Source organism: Apium graveolens, chromosome 8 (assembly GCF_009905375.1).
Source record: "Apium graveolens cultivar Ventura chromosome 8, ASM990537v1, whole genome shotgun sequence".
NCBI lineage: Eukaryota > Viridiplantae > Streptophyta > Magnoliopsida > Apiales > Apiaceae > Apium > Apium graveolens.
The window spans coordinates 149,038,038-149,062,233 of NC_133654.1; the positions used below are offsets into that span (position 1 = coordinate 149,038,038).

At 37.2% G+C, this 24,196-nt stretch overlaps 1 non-coding gene across 1 annotated transcript; it reads right to left on the minus strand.

Moving 5' to 3' along the window:
- Window positions 1-1,229: 1,229 nt before the first annotated feature.
- LOC141682241 (small nucleolar RNA R71) lies at window positions 1,230-1,336 on the minus strand. The gene has a single exon (XR_012559642.1). It is a non-coding gene; the product is annotated as a small nucleolar RNA R71 (small nucleolar RNA).
- Window positions 1,337-24,196: the final 22,860 nt, after the last annotated feature.

A 24,196-nucleotide genomic window follows, 5' to 3' on the forward strand; every position in this document is an offset into this window, starting at 1 on the left:
TTACAACTTGCCATGCTAGCATAGGTTCATGTATTGTTATGCATGATTCGTAGGTAATTTTAACCATCTTACTTGCCCTATGTAATCAAGATAGATAACTTGTGCTTAACCCGTTATATTGTCAAATTCTATAGACATATAGGGTCTCAATATAATTTGTGCCTATTCAGCCTCTAACTCTTTTATGGATGTCTGGTAGAATGGTACTCGTGCAACCAAAGTTGGCGTTTATCAGTTTCGTGTTGTCTGATTAGTGTCATCACCATTGCAAGCTAAGGTTAAGAACAATAAGGCTACTGAATGAAGTATTTAATGAAGTTAGAATCCAATGTTTGTCATATATATTAAATCAGTCTATCTTATTCTCGTAGTTATAATAATTAGTTTAATTCTTAGTTATAAACAACCTCACTTTGTTATCGTCTTAGCATTGAATAGTAATCATACATTGTTGCTTAAGTACATGAGTTGATTAGTTAACCAATACAGTCTCTGTGGGATCGAATATGATTTATATCTTATACTACTTCCACATGCCTATACTTGCGTGTAATATTAGCGCGTGTTTAGCGAATAACAAGTTTTTGGCACCGCTACCGGGGACTGCAGTGTTAATTATTTGTTTATGTGCTTTCCATCAGTGGTCGTTAAAGTTCATTGACTCGGACATTGTTAGTTATTTGTTTCTTTGTTTTATTTCATGTGATCTAGCGAGGGTGTATGCATACGCATTCGCGTACTCGTAAGAGAACACTGGATAAAGCTGAGGAAGAACTTGTGGTAGTTCGTAGGGAAGTTTTTGAGGAAGAAAAGAAGGTAGAAGAAGAAGAGAAAGTTGAAGAGCCAATTATAGTAGCTATGGGTGATCAAGTAGAAAATACGAAGGCTTTGATGAACTATTCTAAGCCTAAGATTAATGACATCCAGCCATCAGGGCTAACACTTTTGAGATCAAGTCAAGCACGATACAGATGATACAGAACTTAGTTCAGTTTGGGGGTTCTCCTACCGAAGACCCCAACATGCACATCAGGGATTTCATCGAGATCTGCGACACTTTCAAGTTCAATGATGTGACTGAAGATGCTATCAAGCTATGACTCTTCCCATTCTCTCTGAGGGATAAAGCTAAGTGTTGGTTACATTCTCTACCAGCAGGGTCTATCACCACTTAGGAAGATCTCGCTCAAAAGTTTCTCACTAAATTCTTCCCCATGGCGAAAACTGCAGCAATCAGGAATGCTCTTACCCAGTTCGCATAGCAAACTGGAGAATCTCTGTGTGAGGCTTGGGATCGATATAAGGAGATGTTAAGAAAGTGCCCACACCATGGCATGCCTGATTGGATGATTATCAACTGTTTCTACAATGGATTGGGTGCTACTTCTAGACCCATGATTAATGCAGCATCAGGAGGAGCCCTGTGGGCTAAGAGCTACGATGAAGCTTATGAACTTATTGAACTGATGCATGTTAATGAGTACTAGAATCCTTCCTAGAGATTGACTTAGGGGAAAGTTGTAGGAATTCTGGAGTTGGATGCAGCAACTGCTATCGCTGCCCAACTTAAGGCTTTGAAAATAAAGGTGGAAACTTTGGCTAATTATAGAGCTAATCAAATCACTAGTGTATGTGAGCTTTGTGTTGGTGCCCTTGAGACTGATCAGTACACAATTTCTAGTGAATCAGCTCAGTTCGTGAGTAACTTCCAGCGATCGCAGCAACCTGTGCCAGCCACCTATCATCCTAACAACCACAATCATCCTAATTTCAGTTAAAACAATGCTCAGAATGCGGTTCAATGGCCTTATCAGCATTATCTAGCTAAGTAGTACAATCCCCCCTGGTTTTCAGCAACCACAGTATGCACCAAAACAACAACTCCAGCTACAACAAGCTAATGAAAAATCTGAATTAGAGGAGCTGAAGCTCATGTGCAAGAGTCAATCTATTTCTATCAAGACCTTTGAAAATCAGATTGGGCAAATTGTCAATGCCTTGCTAAATCGTCAACCTGGTTTATTGCCTAGTGACACTGAAGTGCCAGGAAAGAAGGAAGCTAAGGAGCAGGTAAAGGCAATCACTTTGAGGTCTGGGAAGGTTGCGAATCCCATACAAACTCAAGAGTTGACTGAAGAAGCTGGGGTTGAGAAAGAAGTAAGGTAGCAGGATGAAGAAGTAGAACCAAAGAAGACTATTGTTGAGCACACTCTACCTGAGGGTAATACAGGGGAGAAATAGATCTATCCTCCACCACCTTTTCCTAAGAGGCTGCAGAAGAAAAAGCTGGACAAGCAATTCGAGAAGTTTCTGGAGGTGTTCAAGAAACTTCATATCAATATACCTTTCGCTGAGGCTCTCGAGCAGATGCCTAGTTATGCAAAGTTTATGAAAGGTATTCTATCTCGCAAGGTGAAGCTAGATGATTTAGAAACTGTTGCTCTCACGGAGAAATGCAGTGCTGTGCTGCAACAGAAGTTGCCTCCGAAGCTTAAAGATCCACGAAGCTTCACTATTCCATGTACTATTGGAAAAGTGTCTTTTTATAGATCTTTATATGACTTGGGAGCTAGCATCAATTTGATGCCTTTGTCAATCTTCAAGTAGTTGGATCTACCTGATCCTAAATCGACGTATATGACTTTGCAGTTGGCCGACCATTTTATTACATATCCGTGAGGTATTGTGGGGGATGTCTTGGTCAAGGTTGATAAACTCATCTTCCCTACTGATTTCGTAATTCTTGATTTCGAGGAGGATAAGAAGATTTTCATAATCTTGGGAAGGCCTTTCTTCGCAACTGGCCGAACCTTGATTGATGTGCAGAAGGGCGAGTTATAATGCGAGTGTTGGATTAGGATGTAACTTTCAATATGTTCAATTCTATGAAATTTCCTACTGAAAATGAGGAGTTCTTAAAAGTCGAGTTGATCGATTCGGTGGTCATATCGGAACTTGATCAAATGCTGAGGTCCGACGCCTTAAAAAAAACATTATTGGAAAATTCGGACCGTAAAGATGACGAAGGTGATGAGCAATTGCATTATTTGAATGCTTCTCCCTGGAAGAGGAAGATCGATATGCCTTTTGAATCTCTTGAAATGGAAGAATTGAGCAAAGCTCCTAAACGTCTCAAGCCTTCTATTGAGGAAGCTCCTACTCTTGAGCTTAAGCCTTTACCTTAACATTTGAGGTATGCTTTTTTAGGTGATGCATCTACTCTACCTGTTATTATTACATCTGACCTTTCAGGTAGCGTTGAGGAAAAGTTTTGAGAATTCTGAGAGAATTCAAATCGGCAATTGGATGGACTATAGCAGATATTAAGGGAATTAGCCCTTCTTACTGCATGCATAAAATTCTGCTAGAAGAAGGTAGCAAGCCTACAGTCGAGCAACAAAGAAGACTTAATCCAATCATGAAGGAAGTAGTGAAGAAGGAAATTCTAAAGTAGCTAGATGCAGGGATCATCTATCCTATCTTCGATAGTTCATGGGTAAGCCCGGTTCAATGTGTGCAAAAAAAAGGTGGAATTAATGTGGTAGCAAATGGGAAGAACGAGCTTATTCCTACACGGACAGTCATGGGGTGGAGAGTCTGCATGGACTATAGGAAGCTGAATAAAGCCACTAGGAAGGACCACTTTCCATTGCCCTTTATTGATCAGATGCTTGACAGGTTAGCTAGTCATGAGTATTACTGTCTTCTGGATGGCTATTTGGGTTATAATCAGATTTGTATCGCCCTAGAAGATCAGGAAAAGACTACCTTCACTTGTCCATTTGGTATTTTCGCCTTCAGACGAGTTTCTTTTGGTCTGTGTGGTGCACCAGCCACATTTCAGAGATGTATGATGGACATCTTTTCTTACATGATTGGCCATAATGTGGAGGTGTTCATGGACGACTTCTCAGTCTTTGGCGATTCTTTTGATGAATGCTTGCAGAATCTGGGACACGTTCTCAAGAGGTGTGTTGAGACCAATCTAGTTCTCAATTGGGAGAAATGTCATTTTATGGTGTGTCAGGGCATTATTCTCAGACACAAGGTTTCTAATAAAGGTCTAGAGGTGGACAAGGCCAAGGCGGGGGTCATTGAGAGTCTTCCTCCACCTATTTCTGTTAAGGGAATTCGCAATTTTCTTGCTCATGCAGGTTTTATAGGCGTTTCATCAAGGACTTCTCGAAAATTTCAAAGCCTTTGTGTAGTCTGTTAGAGAAAGATGTTCCTTTTAAATTTAATGACGTGTGCCTTGTAGCATTTGAGACATTGAAGAAGAGTTTAATCACGACACCTGTCATAACTGCACCTGATTGGAATGAGCCTTTTGAGATGATGTGCGATGCAAGTGATTACGCAGTTGGAGCATTTCTTGGGAAGAGGAAGAACAACATATTTCATATGGGCTACTATGCTAGTAAGACCCTCAATGGTGCATAACTGAATTATACTACTACGGAGAAAGAACTTTTGGCTATTGTCTACGGTTTTGAGAAATTTCGATCTTATCTACTTAGGACTAAGGTGACAGTTTTCACTAATCATGCTACAATTCGATATCTTGTCTCGAAGAAGGACTCAAAGCCTAGATTGATTCGATGGGTTCTTTTGCTCCAAGAATTTGAACCAGAGATCAAGGACAGGAAAGGAACTGAAAATCAAGTTGCTGATCGTCTTTCGCGTTTAGAGAATTCTAATGCTACTTCATTGGATAAAACCTTGATAAATGAGTCTTTTCCCGATGAGCGGTGTCAGAACCACGAAGAAGAAAGGCGGCTGCGCTATCAAGTCACGATCCGGTCGTAAAACAAAATTTGATGAGCTACTGGATGCTTACTGAAAGAGGGGAATTGCATGTAAGAAAAGGGGGAATCTTCATAGACTGGCTTCCACCAATCGAAGTATCGCGCATTTCAGATGGTGGTAAAGTGAGACCACAAAAAGAGCTCTTCCGAATGATAAAGAAAAAAGTGCTTAGGTTCGTTGGAAAAACCAACGCAAATCTCATATTTACTTTATTTAAAGTGTAAGAAGAAGAGCCGTGGTTTGCAGACATTGTGAACTACCTTGTGAGTAACATCATGCCTCCCGATTTATCTTATGCTCAAAGGAAGAAGTTTCTTCATGAAGTGAAGTGGTATATGTGGGATGAGCCATTTCTTTTTTGCCAAGGAGCTGACCAAATCATCAAGAGATGTATTCCTTACAGTCAAACGGGGGGGGGGGGATCTTGCGAGATTTCCACTCAATGGCTTATAGAAGACATTATGGTGGAGAAAAGACAGCAGCTCGTGTTCTTCAAGCAGGTTTCTTTTGGCCAACATTGTTTAAATATGCTCATCAGTTCATTTTGAAATGTGATCGATGTCAATGTGTGGGTAATATGTCTAAAAAGGATGAGACTCCTCTTAATGTGCTGCTCGAGGTTGAGGTCTTCGATATTTGGGGAACTGACTTCATAGGGCCATTTGTCTCATCTTGTAACAATCAGTATATCTTGTTGGCAGTTGATTATGTATCAAAATGGGTTGAAGTTAAGACATTGCCAATAAATGATGCGAAAGTGGTGCTTAATTTTCTTCACAACCAAATATTCACAAGGTTTGGAACTCCAAGAGTCATAATCAGTGATGATGGGTCGCATTTTTGCAACCGCAAGTTCACTGCCATGATGAAAAGGTATAATGTGAATCATCGCATTGCTACGACTTATCATCCTCAGACAAATGGTCAAGCTGAGGTTTCTAACAGGGAGATTAAACGAATTTTGGAGAAAGTGGTATGTCCAACAAGGAAGGATTGGTTTTAAAGCTTGATGAAGTTGTTTGGGCATATAGAACAGCATATAAGACTCCATTGGGAATGTCGTCGTTTAAGTTGGTGTATGGTAAGGGTGTCATTTGCCTGTGGAGCTCGAGCATAAAGCATATTGGGCTTTGAAGAAATTGAATCTGGACTTGGATGGAGCTGGAAAGAAGAGGATGCTTCAATTGAATGAACTTGACGAGTTCCAACTTCAAGCTTATGAAAACAACAAGATGTATAAGGAGAAAGTCAAGAGGTGGCACGATCAGGGTCTAGTGCTCAAGAAGTTTGTGCCAGGGCAACAAGTTCTTTTATTCAACTCGCGTCTCCGTCTTTTTCCTGGAAAGTTGAAGTCAAGATGGTCAGGGCCCTTCATAATCAAAACTGTGTTTCCATATTGAGCGGTGGAAATTTTTTAGAATGATCCGGGCCAAGCATTCAAGGTAAATGGTCAAAGGTTGTAGCATTATTATGGTGATACGATAAACCGTGAGATGGTTAGTGCCGTTTTATTGTCCACTTGATCTCCAGATTCTTCGTCAATCTAGCAACGTAAAAGAAGTGCTTCTTGGGAGGCAACCCAAGTATGTTGTACATTAGTAGGTAGAGGAGGCAAGAAGAAAGGAGAAAAACACAAAAAAATCAAAAAAGGAAAAAATTCAGGGCCAAGTGCAGAAGTTGGGCGCGCCCGCGCTGGCCAAGCGCGCGGCCGCGCCATTTTTCCAGAAACCAAGCGCGTCCGCGCTGTCCTAGCGTGTGGCCGCGCCGGTGTTCCAGAGTTAGAGCGCGCCTGCGCTGTCCTAGCGCACCCGCGCTATCCTAGTGCGTGCCCGCGCCGAGTCCGCGTTTAGAAAAAAATAAAAACAACAGTTTTATTAGAGAAAATCGGGATTTTAATTTCAAAATCAATTCTAACCCGATTTTTACTCTTCCACATCCCATATGTTAATATCCTAATCAATTTCATTATTCCCACGATTCCCATAATCAATTCCCACTTCTATTCCTTATCAAATTCACACCCCTCAACCTATAAATACATACACTTGCATACATCTTCTCCACCAATCCACAAACTCTCAGACACAAATTCTCTCTAAACACTTAAGCTTTTATTCTTTCTTTTTCAATCCCGATGGCACCCAAAACACAGAGAACTCAAGTTGGAAGCAGCGCCACCGATTCTTCTACTGCGAGTGGTGTGAGGCCCAGGTTCTCTACTCCTAAGGCTGAGGAGGAGGAGGCTTCTCTCGAAGCCTATTGCTAAGGAGAGAGGATTTCTTCCATCAAGGAATGATGGTAAGCCGTTGGAGATGATTTTGGAGATGGGCTGGGTTCCTTTTTGTGAGGCTCCCGCTGTTGTGCCCATAAGTGTTGTGCGGGAGTTCTACGCCAACGCTAAGGTGGAGAAGAATGGTTTCATGATGGTGAGAGGGGGGACTATTGAGTACAGTGCCGAGGCTATCAGGACGGTGATTGAGCAGCCTGCAAGGAAGGTGGACAAGGACACTTGGAACGATAAGACTCCTGAGGACTTCGATTTGGATCTCATCGTTGCTACTCTCTGTGTGTCTGAGACTCATTGGAAGTTTAAGAGGGGAACTAATGATTAGTCCACGTTCCCTGCTTCATGCATGAACAGGTATGCACGGGCTTGGAACTCATTTATTTATGCTAACATCATGCCATCTTCGTATGTGCATGAGATTACGGTGGAGCGTGCCCGTCTGCTTTGGGGTATTCTGCAGGGTGATTACATTGATTTGGGGATGGTGATATATCAAGGGATCCTGAGGTTTTTGAGGGGAGGTACAACTGGGGCTATTCTCTATGTGTCCATTATGACAAAGTTGTGTATGGCAGTTGGTGTTCATTGGCCCGCACATGAGAAGCTTCAGATTCCTAGAGCTCCTATTGACAGTTCTACACTGCACCGCATGGTTGAGTGGTATGGAGGGAAGTCCGATCCTAAGGGGCTTGGTTACTCATATGATCATTTTCCAGGTGGTGTGCCTATGGAAGCAGCTACATCAAGAGGTTCTTAGCATGCCCGTAAAGCAGCTTGGAGAGCTCAGTATGGAGAGGAGGCTGGACCGTCAGGATCAGAGCAGCAGCAGGAGGTAGCAGGAGCAGAGATGGGAGCTGGTTTGAGTTCGACGCAGTATAGGCGTCTTGCGAGGAGGATGGATGCGATGCACGACATCCACAGTCGGTTTGCACGCGATCTCACCCAGGCACTTGGGACTGCATTTAGAGCCACCGGAGTTGACATTCAGTGGCCAGTTTTTGGTGAGGATTCCGTGTATCCACTCAATCCTTTGAGGGTGAGGATTCTGATTCACAGTAGTTATGCCTTATTCCTTACTATTACCTTCACTGAGGACAGTGAATATTTTAAGTTTGGGGGTAGTAGTTGAAGGAATATAGTTTGTATGAGTCTCATATAGTTTGCATGTTCATGATAGTTTTATTTCATATAGTTGCATATATTTTTCCATGTAATGTTTTTTTAATTTTGGTAGTTTTATGATAATTTGTTCATGTAGTTTCATGCATTTGCATTATAAAATGATCCCTTAGATAATTTTTCCGATTAATTGGTGATATTGATGCTAGTGTAGTGATGTTGTATTTAGTGATGTTGAGTCTTATTGGATTAATTTGCATGCTAGAGACACTTGTATTTCACTAAGTCTTATAAGTTGCTAGAGTGCTAGATCATAGTCATGATTTTTTGGATTGTTGAGGTTTAATCACTTGTTTATATTTAGAATCTAGGATATGCTCTTAATAATAAAGACATGGATATTTAAAAATTGGAGAAATTGGATTTCATTGCTAGTTGTGTGGCTAGGTGTCAAATGGCTAGTAGTCGGCTCATATTTTTATGAGTAGTCTAGGGTTGAATGAGATGGAGCGAAACACACTCATTCAGAAATTGTTGAAAAAAAGAAGAAAAAAAAGAAAAAAATGTAGAAAATAAAAAAGCATGAATCCATGTTAACTCCGATATAAGAATTGAAGTGTTATAAGTTATTTTGAGTTTAGCTTTTATTCTATTTATAAACTTGCAATTGTTTTGATAAGAAGTGAGTTATGATTGTCGATCTAGTTGCGATAGTATATCTGTAAGCATTTGCACACATGCACGTCTTTGGTGTGTAGATTGATTTGTGAGATTTGATGGACCTATATGTGAATAATTGCATTTGCTGAGGTATTGCTGGTTGATTGGTTTAGTTATTTTTTAGGGATCGATGCATTCATATAGTTGCATTCATGTATTTTTTAATTCTTGTTCTTTGAGTCTGTTTATGCTTGAGGAAAAGCATCGATTCAAGTTTGAGGGTGTGTTAAGTGGCATTTATGACACTTATTTATGCTCTAATAAGCTTTGAGTTGGTGTATTTGTACTCAAGTTATTTGTGTTTTAACGTGTTTTCAAGTGTTTTTGTATTTATGGCTTTACTTCGTGAATCAGGTGAATTAGCATTGTTTTGATGCTAATATGGTCTTTAGGATGTGCTGGAATAAAAGCTTGAAAGACTGGCTCGAGGCTGTAAGGAATAAAGAAGAAGAAAAAAAGAATTTTGGCAGAAGGCAGGCGCGCTCGCGCTGGTGTTGCGTGCGGCTGCGCCGGGAGAACAGAAAGTCAGCGCGCCCGCGCTGGTGAAGCGCGCGGCCGTGCTGGATCGGGATATTAAAATCCTGATTCAACTACAATTTGATTTGCTGGACTCCTGGGATGCAAGGACTCCTATATAAACATAACTTAGGTCGTTTTTCAGAGACATCAAGCAAGGAGAAGACAACAAGAGACCTTTTGGGCACAATTCAACAAAGGCGAAGACGATCTAGTTTATTCTTGTGAATCTTTGTTTTAAGTTGTAATTTGGATGCTTGTTTCTTGTTTTGCTGAACCTTTACTCTTGTTTGTACTTTGGTTTATTTATTCGTATAAAGACTATGTTTGTTATATCATGTTTTCATTGGAACCCACGTTGGCGATGAGTTCGATTATGGGCTAATCGTTATCATGGGGTTCTAGCCGATTTATTTATGGATTTATTTAGTTATATTATTTTGATACCTTAGTGTGTGGTGATTGTATGATATCCTAGTTAAGGTTGTGCGTATTCATCTTGTGAGCGTCGCGAACTTATAAGATAGTGTGTTAATTCTTAATGAAGCGAAAGTGTATTTAAGGATTTAGAACTTGCCATGCTAGCATAGGTTCATGTATTGTTATGCATGATTCGTATGTAATTTTAACCATCTTACTTGCCTTATGTAATCAAGATAGATAACTTGTGCTTAACCCGTTATGTTGTCAAATTCTATAGACATACATGGTCTCAAAATTATTGGTGCATTTTCAGCTTCTATCTCTTTTGTGGATGTCTGGTAGAATGGTACTCGTGCAACGAAAGTTGGCGTTTATCAGTTTCGTGTTGTCTGATTAGTGTCATCACCATTGCATGCTAAGGTTAAGAACAATAAGGCTACTGAATGAAGTATATAATGAAGTTAGAATCCCATGTTATTCATATATATTAACTCAGTCTATCTTATTCTCGTAGTTATAATAATTAGTTCAATTCTTAGTTATAAACACCCTCACTTTGTTATCGTCTTAGCATTGAATAATAACCATACATTGTTGCTTAAGTGCATGAGTTGATTAGTTAACCAATACAGTCTCTGTGGGATCGAATATGATTTATATCTTATACTAGTTGCGAACGCGTATACTTGCGTGTAATATTAGTGTGTGTTTAGCGACTAACAACATGCTTATCTAGAAAAGGAGTTAGCTAAAGAAAGAGAAGTCATTAAACTCTGGACTAACTCAGGAAAGATAACTCTGGAAATATTAGGAAAAAAATGTTAGGGATCTGGATTAGGATATTCATCTAGATCTAATTCTGATAAGAAAAGTGGAGAAGAAACAGAGATAACAGAACTAATAAAAACTGATAGTCAGGTCAAATTGAACAAGGTTCAAGTAAAGACTATTAAGTTTAATCCAAGTGCTAATAATGTTAAATCTATTAATGAGGAAGGTACTACCTCAACACCTAGATCAAACTTAATTACTGAAAAGGGTTGTAATATATAATTGATGATGTCAAAGATCACTGGAGATAACAATGTCATTAGCATCTCTGATCAAAGAATGAAGCAAGCCAAGTGGACATCTGATCTGAGGAGGAGATGAATGAACTGTTATTTTTAGTAATTAGTTAAGCTTGGGGACAACCCTAAGTAAGTTGTATTGTTATCTTAATTTGTATTTTGTACTTGTAACACTTAAAGTCTGTAAATATGCAAAGGAGCAGACTGAAGTCTTTTTCCTAAAACAGTATCAAGCCTAAGGATTCTATGTGGAAGAAGATCAAGAAGATCATGCCTCAGAAGAATTTTGAAGAAGCTTGGAGTTGAATAAATCTGTTTGGAGAAAAATACTCTAAGTCAAGATCTCTACAAGTCACAGATTTAATGTTATAGAGAAGTCATTCGAGAACTCCAGAATGGCTTATCGAGAAGTCATTCAAGTTGCAGAGATTACCGACGGATGAGGAACATCCATCAGGATAGTAGTTTGGCTAGTCGATGGATTACTGCTGTTAGGCACATCCCTCGGGATACAATCACTACTTGACGGATGAGCAATATCCACCGGGATAGAAGAAATGAATGAATTCAGAGTGGAGAAGTCAGGAAAGCTACTAGAGAACTCAGGAAGATATCGACAAGAAAAATTGAAGAACTAAAGATTGGAAATATCGACAAGTCATTCCTTCACTAGAGAACTTAGAGTTATCGATAAGTCTACATTCAGTAGAGAACTCTGAGTTATCGATAAGTCAAAGTGAAGATGTGAAGACTAGAGATTTCGACAAGCTGAAGACCTCTACAAGTCAAACTCAATATGGAGTGCTAGAGAGCTCGATAAGCCTATGTACTTATCAAGATGTCAAGTGTTCTATTAATTTAAATTGGAGATCTCAAGGTACAGTCTCAAAGTACAGAATTGCAGGTCAGTTTAATATCCAAGATAAACAATCAACAAACAATCCAACAGTTGGATTGACAAGTCTACAAAAAGCAGCTTGAAGAGTGTGTAAGATCAATGGCAAAAATTAACTCACAGAGAAAGATTAAAGTTAACACGGGATGCTAAAGATATGCTAAGCCAAAAATGGAAGATTTGCTTTTCTATAAATAGAAATGACAAGTGACAGTTTAGAAAAGCTAATAGCATGTTTATTATCCACTGTGTAAACCAACAGTTAACTAAGTTATAAAGTTAACACCGGTCCTTTAGTTAGTTGTAACAATTTAGATCAAAATTCTTGTAACACTCTCAAGAAGAAGCTGAGCTCTTTAACATCAAAGAGCTTAGAAATTTTATAGCAAAACAGTCTTAATTTTAATATAAAATTAAGTGAGTTTTGAAGATATGTGTTCTTTCTTTTCTGCATTGTTTAAATTCTGCAAGAACACTTTTCAATACAAGATTTAGTTTACTTTGTTCCACCATTATCTTTCAAGAAAAGATTAAAATCAGAAAAACACATTTACCCCCCCCCCTCTATGTGTGATTCATTACCCAACAAGGGTGAACAAGTTCACACCAACTCAGTAAATATTGGTTCAATGACTCAGAAACAGCTTAAGCAAAAGCTGAAGGATTTACACATGAAAGACAAGAGGAAAAGGTATAAAAAATAGGAATGGCAAGGTAAGTGTTAATAAGAATGGAAACTATGTAACCCCTCCTAATGCACCTAGAAAGACATGTTCAAACTGTGGTAACACTAATCATCTTGCTAATTATTGCAGGAAGAATAAAGAGATAAAAGCTTCTAAATCAGAGTTTAGGAATAGAACAGCTAGATATAAACCACAGAACCCTAGTTTTCATTGTGGAAGTGTTTGGCATTCTATTTATACATGTAAAGAGTATCACGATTTGTATTATGATTTCTATAAACTGAAACCCTCTTTAATTAAAGCAAAATCTGTTTCTACAAGTATAAATACTGGTAGTAAGAATGTTAACATAAACTCTAATATGAATTCTTTTGTTGCATATGTTAAAAAACTTAAAAAGGCCAAAGGATCCAAGCAAGTCCGGGTCCTTAGAAACACTAACCGATTCAAATTACTGATTGCAGGGTGACAAGAGGAATGCTCTAGTCTTGGACAGTGGATGCTCAGGACGTATGACTGGTTATAAATCCCTGCCATCAGAATTTGAGGAGAAGGCTGGCCCAAGCGTTTCTTATGGAGATGGCAACTTAGGAAAAATCTTGGGATATGGAAAAATCAAAGTTGGAAATGTCATCATTGAAATGTAGCTCTGGTTGCAGGACTCAAGCATAATATGATCAGTGTGAGTCAAATCTGTGACAGAGATTACCATGTCAATTTTTATAAAGAGTATTGTGAAATTGTCAGTAAGTCAGATGGCATGATCACATTGACTGGTATGAGACATGGTAGTTTATATGAAGCTAGGGTCTTCACAAGAATTGATAACTCGGAAGTTAGTCTACTAAGTAGAGCATCTGTGGAAGACAGCTGGAACTGGTATAAAAGACTTTCTCACCTCAACTTCAACAACATTAATGAACTTGTGAGGAAAGATCTTGTAAGAGGATTTCCCAATGCAGTATTTACTCCTGATGGCTTATGTGATTCATGCCAGAAAGCCAAACAAAGGAAGACATCTTTCAAGAGTAAAGCTGAATCCTCAATCATTGAACATATCATCCACTTCATGTTGATCTCTTTGGTCCAGTGAATGTTATGTCTATTGCCAAGAAGAGGTATGCACTTGTGATTGTTGATGAATTTACAAGATACATATGGGTGTATTTTCTGCACACCAAGGATGAATCTCCATCCATTCTTCTTGATCATGCGAGGTAGCTGGAGAAAGGATCAACATACAAAGTGAAGATCATCAGAAGTGATAATGGAACTGAATTCAATAATAGCTCTATGGAAGAGTTCTGCAAACTCAAGGGGATAAAATAAGAATTTTCTGCTCCCGGAACTCCACAAAAAATGGAGTTGTTGAAAAAAAGAATAGAATTTTAATAGAAGCTGCAAGAACCATGCTTGAAGAAGCAAGATTGCCTACCTACTTCTGGGCTGAGGCTGTGCAAACTGCTTGCTTTACACAAAATTTAACATTTATCAACAAGCATTGAAAGACACCATTTGAGATGGTGAAAGGGAAGAAGCCAAATTTGAAATACTTTCATATATTTGGTTGTAAGTGTTTTGTTCTCAAAACTCATCCGGAGCAGATTACCAAGTTTGATCTAAAAGCTGATGAAAGAATATTTGTAAGATATCCGTTGACTACAAAAGCCTCCAGAGTTTACAATCTGAGAACAGAACAGTCGTGGAGTCTATACATGTATCTTTTGATGACAAGAAGATAACAGGTCTAGAAGATGCAGATGACCATGACAAGTTGAGATTTGAAAATGAAGTACCTTATGCTGAACTTTTAAATCCTAACTCTGATATAGTACGTCCTGATATCACTCAAAGTCATAAGATTCCACAAGGCAGTGGAAATTCTTCTGACACTGAAGCATATGTTGAGGGGGAGCAACATGACTCAAATCCGGAGACTACTGCAAGTGATACATTTCAAGGAAATTTAGTAGAAAGATTATTAGAATCATCTTCCTCAAACTATGATGAGTCAAATACTAATAACAATGGGAACACTGATTCAGGGAGAGCATCAGGAAACAACAGTGGTATTACTCAAAGAAATAACAGAGAATTCATGGATCAAGGGGGATGTTCTTCTTCTAGGAGTCAACTTCCATCAGCAAGAAAATGGTCTAAGTCACACACACCTGACCTAATCATTGGAAACCCTGACAGTGGTGTAAGAACAAGAAAAACCACTCAGAATGAATGTTTCTACCATTCTTCTCTATCTCAAAATGAACCTAAGAAGGTTGAAGAAGCTCTACAAGATGCTGACTGGGTCACAACAATGCAAGAAGAGCTCAATGAATTTGAAAGGAACAAAGTCTGGACTCTTGTGCCAAGACCAAAGAACAGAGCTGTAGTTGGCAAAAAGTGGGTGTTCAGAAATAAAACTGACAGTGAGGGAATTGTTACAAGGAACAAAGCAAAACTGGTTGCAAAAGGTTACTCACAACAATAAGGCATTGATTATGATGAAATATTTGCTCCAGTTGCAAGGCTAGAGGCAATAAGGATCTTTCTTGCCTATGTTGCTCACAAGAAGTTCAAGGTGTTCCAAATGGATGTGAAGAGTTCATTCTTAAATGGAGAACTGGAAGAGGAAGTTTATGTTGAACAGCCTCCAAGGTTCATTGATCCAAAGTATCCAGATCATGTCTACTTACGGGATAAAGCACTCTATTGATTAAAGCAAGCTCCAAAGGCCTGGTATGAAACACTTGCTCTATTTCTACTAGAGAGTGGTTTCACAAGAGGTACAGTTGATAAAAATCTCTTTTATAAATACCATGGTAAGGACTTGTTATTAGTACAGATATATGTTGATGATATCATTTTTGGATCTACTAATAATAGACTCTGTGAGAGATTTGCAAAGCTAATGCAGTCCAGGTATCAAATGAGTATGATGGGAGAATTGAGTTATTTTCTGGGGTTACAAGTCAAACAGACTAATAAAGGAATCTTCATAAATCAAGCCAAATACATCAGGAACTTAATTAAAAGATTTGGAATGCAGGACTGCTCAACTGCATCAACTCCTATGGCCACTGCAACCAAGTTAGATTTAAATACTGGTTCTTGAGTAGATATAACTAATTACAAGGGTATAATTAGCTCACTCATATATCTGACTGCTAGTAGACCTGATATCATGTATGCTATCTATCTCTGTGCAATCCAAGCTAACCCTAGAGAACCTCATCTATTAGCTGTAAAGAGAATCTTCAAGTATCTCAAAGGAACTATGTATCTGGGATTAGGGTATCCTAGAGATTCAGACTTTAAGCTAACTGGATATTCATATGCTGATTTTGCAGGATGCACAATAGACAAGAAAAGTACTTCTGGAGGCTTCCAATTTCTTGGAGGCAGATTAGTTTCTTGGTACAGCAAGAAACAAAAAGTCAATTTTCACTTCAACTATAGAAGCAGAATATATTGCTGCAGGAAGTTGTTGTGCTCAGATTCTATTGATGAAGAATCAACTGCTGGATTATGGGTTAGACTACTCTTCTATTCCTATAAATTGTGATAATCAAAGTGCTATTGCAATGACAGGAAATCCAGTATATCATTAAATGACTAAGCACATAAGTATCATATATCATTTCATAAGGGAACATATGGAGGCTAGTACAGTGGAATTGATCTTTGTTCTAACAGATTAGCAAGTAGTAGATATATTCACCAACTCTCTCTGTGAAGCCACATTCACAAGACTGGTGAATGAATTGGGAATGATTTCAGGGCATTTCTCAAACTCTGATAATTAAGTTTGCTGATATTTTTGAAACATGGTATCTTATTATTTTTCAGTACTTGTTAGATACTGATTTTTATGTTGAATGCTTGATGCCATGATAACATGCAATCTGTGCTAAATGATCTTATATAAAAATTGCATGTTGAACTACTGATTATGCTTTTAAACTCTGTTGTTAGTTGAACTTGTTTTGACTAATAGTTTATGTTAGTAGTTAATAAATCCTGATTTAAGTAATTAAAATACTAATAATGGTCAAATCATGATTGACTATTATACTTCATCTGATTATTTTGAATTTATTCGAAATAAATTGTTAACAGTATTTTTAATTAATCAGTGAGTGAGTGGAATATCTTTTAATTGTCCAAATGGGTTAACTAATGATGCAAGTATCCATTGATACTTGAGTATTTACATTGGGAATAGGAAAATGAAGAGAGCGATTACTTTTTGCTTGCCTAGATACGCGTAATCGTGTATGCTTATTATGTCTAATTATTGTATGGTCATTCAAAGAGTCTCTTCAGCTTCCATCTTCTCTCTATACATACAACCCTTCATTCTCAAAACCTCTCATAACCTTTTACTCAAAAATTTCAAAATACTCATCTTCTTCAGAATCTATGGCCATATTTTCACTTTCACATGGAGTCTACCGCCCAGTAGCAAATCCCGAATATGTGAGGTTATATTTCAATATTGGTCGGCTCAGGGAAGTTTTTCATGGTCAAGAATATCATTACTCTAAGATTTCTCAGTCGATTATTGATTGACTAAACTCAGATGATACTGAGTCCCTTCATCTCTTTCGAATAGATGTCCAGTTTGAAGAGATGAGATGTGCTGATATGGCTGCACAACGGCGTCTCATGCAAGAACAACGCCGACTTATTTGGATGGCATTGCAAGAGAATATCATTTCTCTTGCAGGCTCTATGTCAAGGATCTTCCATCGAAGGGAAAAGAAGAAGATGGGGGAGGCAAAGAAGAAGGAGGTATAGTAGATAGATTGTTTAGGGTTTTATTTTTAAAATTTTATAAAAATCTTGTATTCTACTTCTTAATGAATGAATATATATTATCTTCTTTTGATTTATTTAATTACTACTTGTTTACTTCTTGAATGTGTGCTTAAATGTTCTTAAATGTTAAATGTTAAATCAGTACTGCATGCTAAAATTGTGATATTTTTCAAACTTTATATGACTAAAATGATCTCAGTTTAAGCTATATGTGACCACTTCAGTACAGATTGAGCACTACAGGAAGTAATGGTTGTCAAAGAAGAAAATTTAAGAAAAGATTTAATTCTTAATCATTAAGGGTTATAATCTTTGAGTGTTGTTTACAATTCAAAATCTTTTGAAACTTTCTAATATGATTAAGAAAGTTGTCCACACTCAATTTCAAATTTCATATATCTTAAATCTTAAATTTCTTCTCACAAATTGAAACACTTGAATTGTTTTCTCAAAAGTTGCCAAAAATCAAGTGTCATAATTCTTGAATTATGTTCACCACTCGTAAAGATTTAGTTGGTTAGAGACTACTTGCTGAGGTAGATCTTGATGATACTAACAGAGACACAGAGGTTTCATCAGTCTTTACTGAAGACTCTATCATAGCTTTCATTAAACACATTTCAAGTGTTAGTTCTTTGTAAAAAGAACAGAAAGGTTTGAGATTATGGTACGTGACAGTAACTTGATCAAATCCTCTCCAATTCAAATAGAGGTTCTCATTATTGATGAACAAAAACTGTCATAACCACAGTATCTACTGTGAGTCTAATTGTGAAATCACAAGGTATAAATACTGGTATTACTTTATCAGCATTTAATTTAAATACTGATTTAGTTCTTTCAGCATTTATAGTATACTTTTCATGATATAAATCATGTTGATATGATTACATCTAGACCTTACAAAGGACTACCTCTAGTTGTATGATCACAGATCACCCTTCTTTAACCACCTCTTAATTCTGTAGGACAATCTTTCTGAGTCTTTTATTGTGAGATGTGTGAAAAGATTGAGAGAAAAACAGAATTTAAGAGAGGCAGGATCCTTCCTGGCAAAAGGAGAGGTAGATGAGAGATAGGATTTAATAATCCTTGTGAGAAATCTCTGACTATTAAAAGTCATGAGATGTGTGGTGTGAGGAGTAGTGATACTACTTTAAAATAATAGAGAGATTAAGTTTAATTTGCTATATGTTTGCATATGCTCAGAGTACTTAAGGAACAGTTGTTGAACAACAGTCTGTTGCATCTCAAGAACACTCTGATGTATCAAAGACTATTAATCTCCCTGCATGTCTAAGTACTGATACTTTCATGCAGTCCATAAATTCTTCTATTCCACCACATGAAATAATCCCTATTTTTGTTGAAAAACAGTCCATCCATTCTTCTATTCCATCAAAAGAGATAATCCATATTGTTATTGAAGATGTAGCAGCACAACAGTCCATTCTTAAAGATTCATCTATTTCAGAATCACCACAGCATGTTACAGGAACTAAAGTTTTGGAAGTTATTGAAGCTCCAATTCATTTAACTACAATATTTAAAGATATGGAGATAATTGTTGAAGGTGTTGAAGATTCTGAAGCCACTGGATCAATTTCTCATTCTATTCTGCATACTGAAGCTGAAGATGAAATTCGGAAATTAGTGCAAGATCCAGCTGCTAATTAAAAAATCTAATGATGGTAAATAAACTCATGTATCTACTGGTATGTTAGATCTTGAGGATAATCTTTTCTTTCCTGAAGATATGCCTATGCATGTTCGACAACAAAAAATGACAGAGTTAGATGCTAAGAAGAAGCATGATTATTCTGATAACCTCTGGAATGCTTATTGGAAAGATTCTACATATCCTATTTCCAGCTCACGTGTAGTTGAACATCTGGAAATACCAGAATAAAAGATTACAAATCCTGATGTGTTGAATTATCTAAAGGCATCTACTTTGGCTGTCAGATACTTACACACAGCTCATAAAGCAACAACTACTCAAATCAATCAGATTAAAGAATCATTGATTGCTTCGAAGCTGACTGCTCATCAGGAAATTCATAAATAAATATCACCAATAATTTCTAGACAATCTGCAATTGAAGCTATTTAAGCTAGATTGGAAGCTCATCAAGCTCAAATGTCTGATCAACTTACTAAGTACAGAATTCAATGAAGCTGATTCTTTCTCTACTACTTGGTGATGACTCCAAAAAGGGGGAGAAAATTGTTAAATCTAAATGCAAACAGCTGACATTGTTAGGAGCTAATGATGAAAATTCTGATGGAGATAATAAGGGGGAACAAAAAGAGGTTAAAAGGAAAAGAAAAGGCGAGCTAGTTGGAGTTAGTGGTTCATCAAAAGCAATCACTAGATTTCAGTCTAGACAAGGAAGAAAAAGCAAGAGAAATGAATGAAGAGTTGAAGAATTGACTGTTACTAGTAAACTGGAAAAATCTTCACAAGTCACAACTGTTGCTGATGAAGACCCGGGTATTCTGGAGAAAGAAGCTGGTGCTGAAGCAAGCCAATATCTTCAAACTCTGAAATTTAAAGGAAGAAAGACAACTCTATTCTATAAAGATTAAAAGATTCAATCATTCAATTCTGAAGTAAGTAGAAGAATATTTGAAAAGGAAAATCCTGTAGGTGATCTTAAATAGCTAAGGCAAACAGAGGAAGACTTTAAAAATTCTATGAAGACAGAAAATGCTGATATTGTTGTTGGTTCTCAAGTACTTTATGAAGATGATCCTTCTAACAGACCAACTAAAGGTAAGGGAAATCAGTTAGGCAGAAAGTGAAAGATCTCTTAGATCACAAGCTATTGGAACTGCTGATATGAAGCTTAAAGGAAAGGAGAAGATAGAAGAAAAGTCAAAGAATTTCAAAGATTAAAAGCCAAAGCTGAAGAAAATCTTATCAAAGAAGAAATCATCCAAGCTGGTGATTAAAGGAAGATTTCTGGAAGCATTCTAAGCTGAGGAAGTAGAGTTAACCTCTAACATTGCTCAAGTTAAAGAAGAAGTTCAGGATGAAGAGTTAAAGTCTGATATTCACTGAAGTAATATTGAATATGCATACTTGGTTACTGCATTTAGATAGTTTTGACATCATCAATTGGAACTTGTCCATAATTCCATAATGAACAAGTAAGGGAGATTGTTAGGAGCAATTGATGATATCAAATAGAAACTATCAGAAGCATGAACAGATGATGATTACAAGCATCAACGGATGATGAGTACAAGCATCAATGGATGATGATATTGACGGATGTTGGTATTCAATAGATGATGATGTCAATGGATGATGAGATCAGTATTTGTCACATCAGTTGATCTTTGAAGAGGAAAAGGAAACAGGAATTTCAAGGCGGTGGAGGACTTTATCTCAGAAGCAATTGTATAGGTTTCCTTATTGTTAATAGAATATGATTCCTTATACATTGGTAGCTATGTTCTATAAAAGCATAATTTAGGTTCATGCTATATGCGTTGGATATTGGTATATCTTTCACATAACCTAGCAACTCTCAATGATATCTGTTCATCCTTTCGAGAGAGTACTTGTGTAATAAGTTTTTATAAGATTTATATATAAAAACTGTTTGAATATGTTGAAGCTTTGTCTAGTTGAGCGTATTAACTGTATTCACCCCCCCCCCCCTCTACAGTTGATGAAGGGCCTAACACATTATTAAAATCTAACTTGGTTGCAGTGGCTATAGGAGTTGTTGCAGTTGAACTGTCTTGCATTCCAAATCTTTTGAGCAAATTCCTGGTGTATTTGGATTGATTTATGAAGATCCCTTCATCAATTTGTTTTACTTGTTAGCCCAGAAAATAACTCAATTTTCCCATCATACTCATTTGATATATAGATTGCATTAGCTTTGTAAATCTCTCACAAAGTTTATCATTAGTAGAACCAAAAATGATATCATCAACATATATATGTACTAATAACAAGTCCTTACCATGGTATTTATAAAAGAGAGTTTTGTCAATTGTACTTCTTCTGAAACCACTTTCTAAAAGAAATAGAGCAAGTTTTTCATACGAGGCCCTTGGAGCTTATTTTAGTCCATAGAGTGCTTTATCCAGTCTATAGACATGATCAGGATATTTTGGATCTATGAACCCTGGAGGTTGTTCAACATAAACTTCCTCTTCAAGTTCACCATTCATAAATGTACTCTTCACATCCATTTGGAACACTTTAAACTTCTTGTGAGCAGCATATGCTAGAAAAGTTGTGATTGCCTCAAGCCTTGCAACTGCAGCAAAAGTTTTATCATAATCAATGCCTTCCTGCTGTGATTAGCCCTTTGCAACCAGTCTTGCTTTATTCCTTGTAATGATGCCCTCACTTTCAGTTTAGTTTATGAACACCTACTTTGCACCAATAACTGATCTTTTCTTTGGTTTTGGCATAAGAGTCCAGACTTGCATTGTTGTAACCTATTCAGCATATTGAAGAGCTTCTTCCACTTTCTTTGGTTCAATTTGAGATAGAAAAGAATGGTAGAGACATTTATTTTGAGTGGCTTTTTTGGTTCTTACACCATTATCAGGATTTCCAATGATTAAGTCAAGTGTGTGTGACTTAGACCATTTTCTTGCATATGGAAGTTGACTCCTTGAAGAAGAACCTCCCCCTTGATCCATGAATTCTAGTATCTCTTTGACTTGTACCACTATCATTTCCTGATGCTCCCCTAAATCTGTATTCCCTGTTCTATCAGTATTTGACCCATTATTATTTGAGGAATGAGAGTCTGATGAATTATTTACTGATGTTCCTTGAGTTGAATAACTTGCAGAAGACTATGGATTTAAATCATGTTGCTCCCCCTCAACATATGCTTCAGTATTAGCAGAATTTCCACTATCATGTGGATCATCAAAGCTTAGAATGATATGAGGATTTACTACATCAGGACTTGTCAGTGTTTTAGGATTTAGTTGTTCAGCATATGGTACTTCATTTTTAAATGTCAACTCATCATGGTCATCTTCATCTTCTGGACCTATAATCTTCTTGTCATCAAAAGATACATGTATAGATTCCATGGTTGTCCTTGTTATCAGATTATAAACTCTGAAGGCTTTTGTAGATAATGGATATCCCATAAAAATGCCTTCATCAGCTTTTAGATCAAATTTTATAAGTTGTTCTAGATGAGTTTCAAGAACAAAACACTTGCAGCCAAAGATGTTAAAGTACTTCAGGTTTGGCTTCTTTCCCTTCACCCTCTCAAACGGTGTTTTACCATGCTTGTTGAATAAAGTTGCATTCTGTATGAAGCAAGAAGTTTACACAACCTCTTCCCAGAAGTAGGTACGCAATTTTGCTTCCTCTAACATGGTTTTTGCAGCTTCTATGAGAGTTTTATTCTTTCTTTTAACAACTCTATTTTGTTATGGAGTTCTAGGAGCATAAAATTCTTGTTTTATCCCCTTATATTTGCAGAACTCTTCCATAGAACTGTTCTGAAATTCAGTTCCATTATCACTTCTGAAGATCTTCACTTTGTATGTTGATCCTTTTTCCAGTTCTCTCACATGATCAAGAAGAATGGATGGATATTCATCATTGGTGTGCAGAAAGAACACCCATGTGTATTTTGTATATTCATCAACAATTACAAGTGGATACCTCTTCTTGGAAATTGACATAACATTGATTGGACCAAAAAGATCAATATGAAGTAGATGATATGGTTCAAGAATAGAGGATTCAATTTTACTCTTGAAAGATGTCTTCCTTTTCTTGGCTTTCTGGAATGAATCACATAAGCCATCAGGAGTAAATACTGCATTGGGCAATCCTCTTATAAGATCTTTTCTCACAAGTTCATTGATGTTGTTGAAGTTGAGATGTGAAAGTCTTTTATGCCAGTTCCAGTTGTCTTCCGCAGATGCTCTACTAAGTAGAAAAACTTCTGATTCATCAGTATTTTTGGAGACCCGCGCTTTATATAAGTTTCCATTTCTTATACCAGTCATTGCAATCTATCCATCAGACTTACTGACAATTTCATAATATTTCTCATAAAAGTCACATGGTAACCTCTGTCACATATTTGAGTCACGCTGATCAAATTATGCTTGAGTCCTGCAACCAAAGCTACATTTTTAATTATGACATTTCCAATTTTGATTTTTCCATACCACAAGTTTTTTCCTAAGTTGCCATCTCCACAAGAAACATTTGGGCCAGCCTCCTCCTTAAACTCTGATGGCAGGGATTTATAATAAGTCATATATCCTGGGCATCCATTGTCCAAGACTAGAAAATTTCTCATGTTTCTCTATAATCAGTATTTAAAATCAGTTAGTGCTTTTAAGGACCCAGACTTGCTTGGATCCTTTGGCCTTTTCAAGTTTGTTAACATATGCAACATAGGACTTCATGTCAGAGTTTATTTTAACATTCTTACTATCAGTATTTACACATGCAGAAACAGATTTTGTTTTATTTAAAGAGGTTTTCAGTTCATAATTGTTGTGGAATAAAAACCTGATTACTTTAGTATTTAATGTTAGGGTTGGTGAGTTTCGAGGTTTAATGGTTGATCTTGCGTTCGGGACTATCGATCCTTGCAAGATGCCTACATATCTCTGTGTTGTAGAGAATCAAGCCAAAAATAGAGTTCTAGGTTGAGGGGTAGAGCTATTTACATAGATTTGAGTCTAGGGTTAGACTTCTGTTGGGAGACTTGGTGGATAAGTTTCCAACTTAGATGGTGATTAGGAGTCCTATTGAGGAAGGAGTTTCAAAAACCTTCTGTGTAGGGCTTTGAGTCCGTTTAGAACACATGTCTCTGCTCTTCTAGCCGTATTGGGCCTA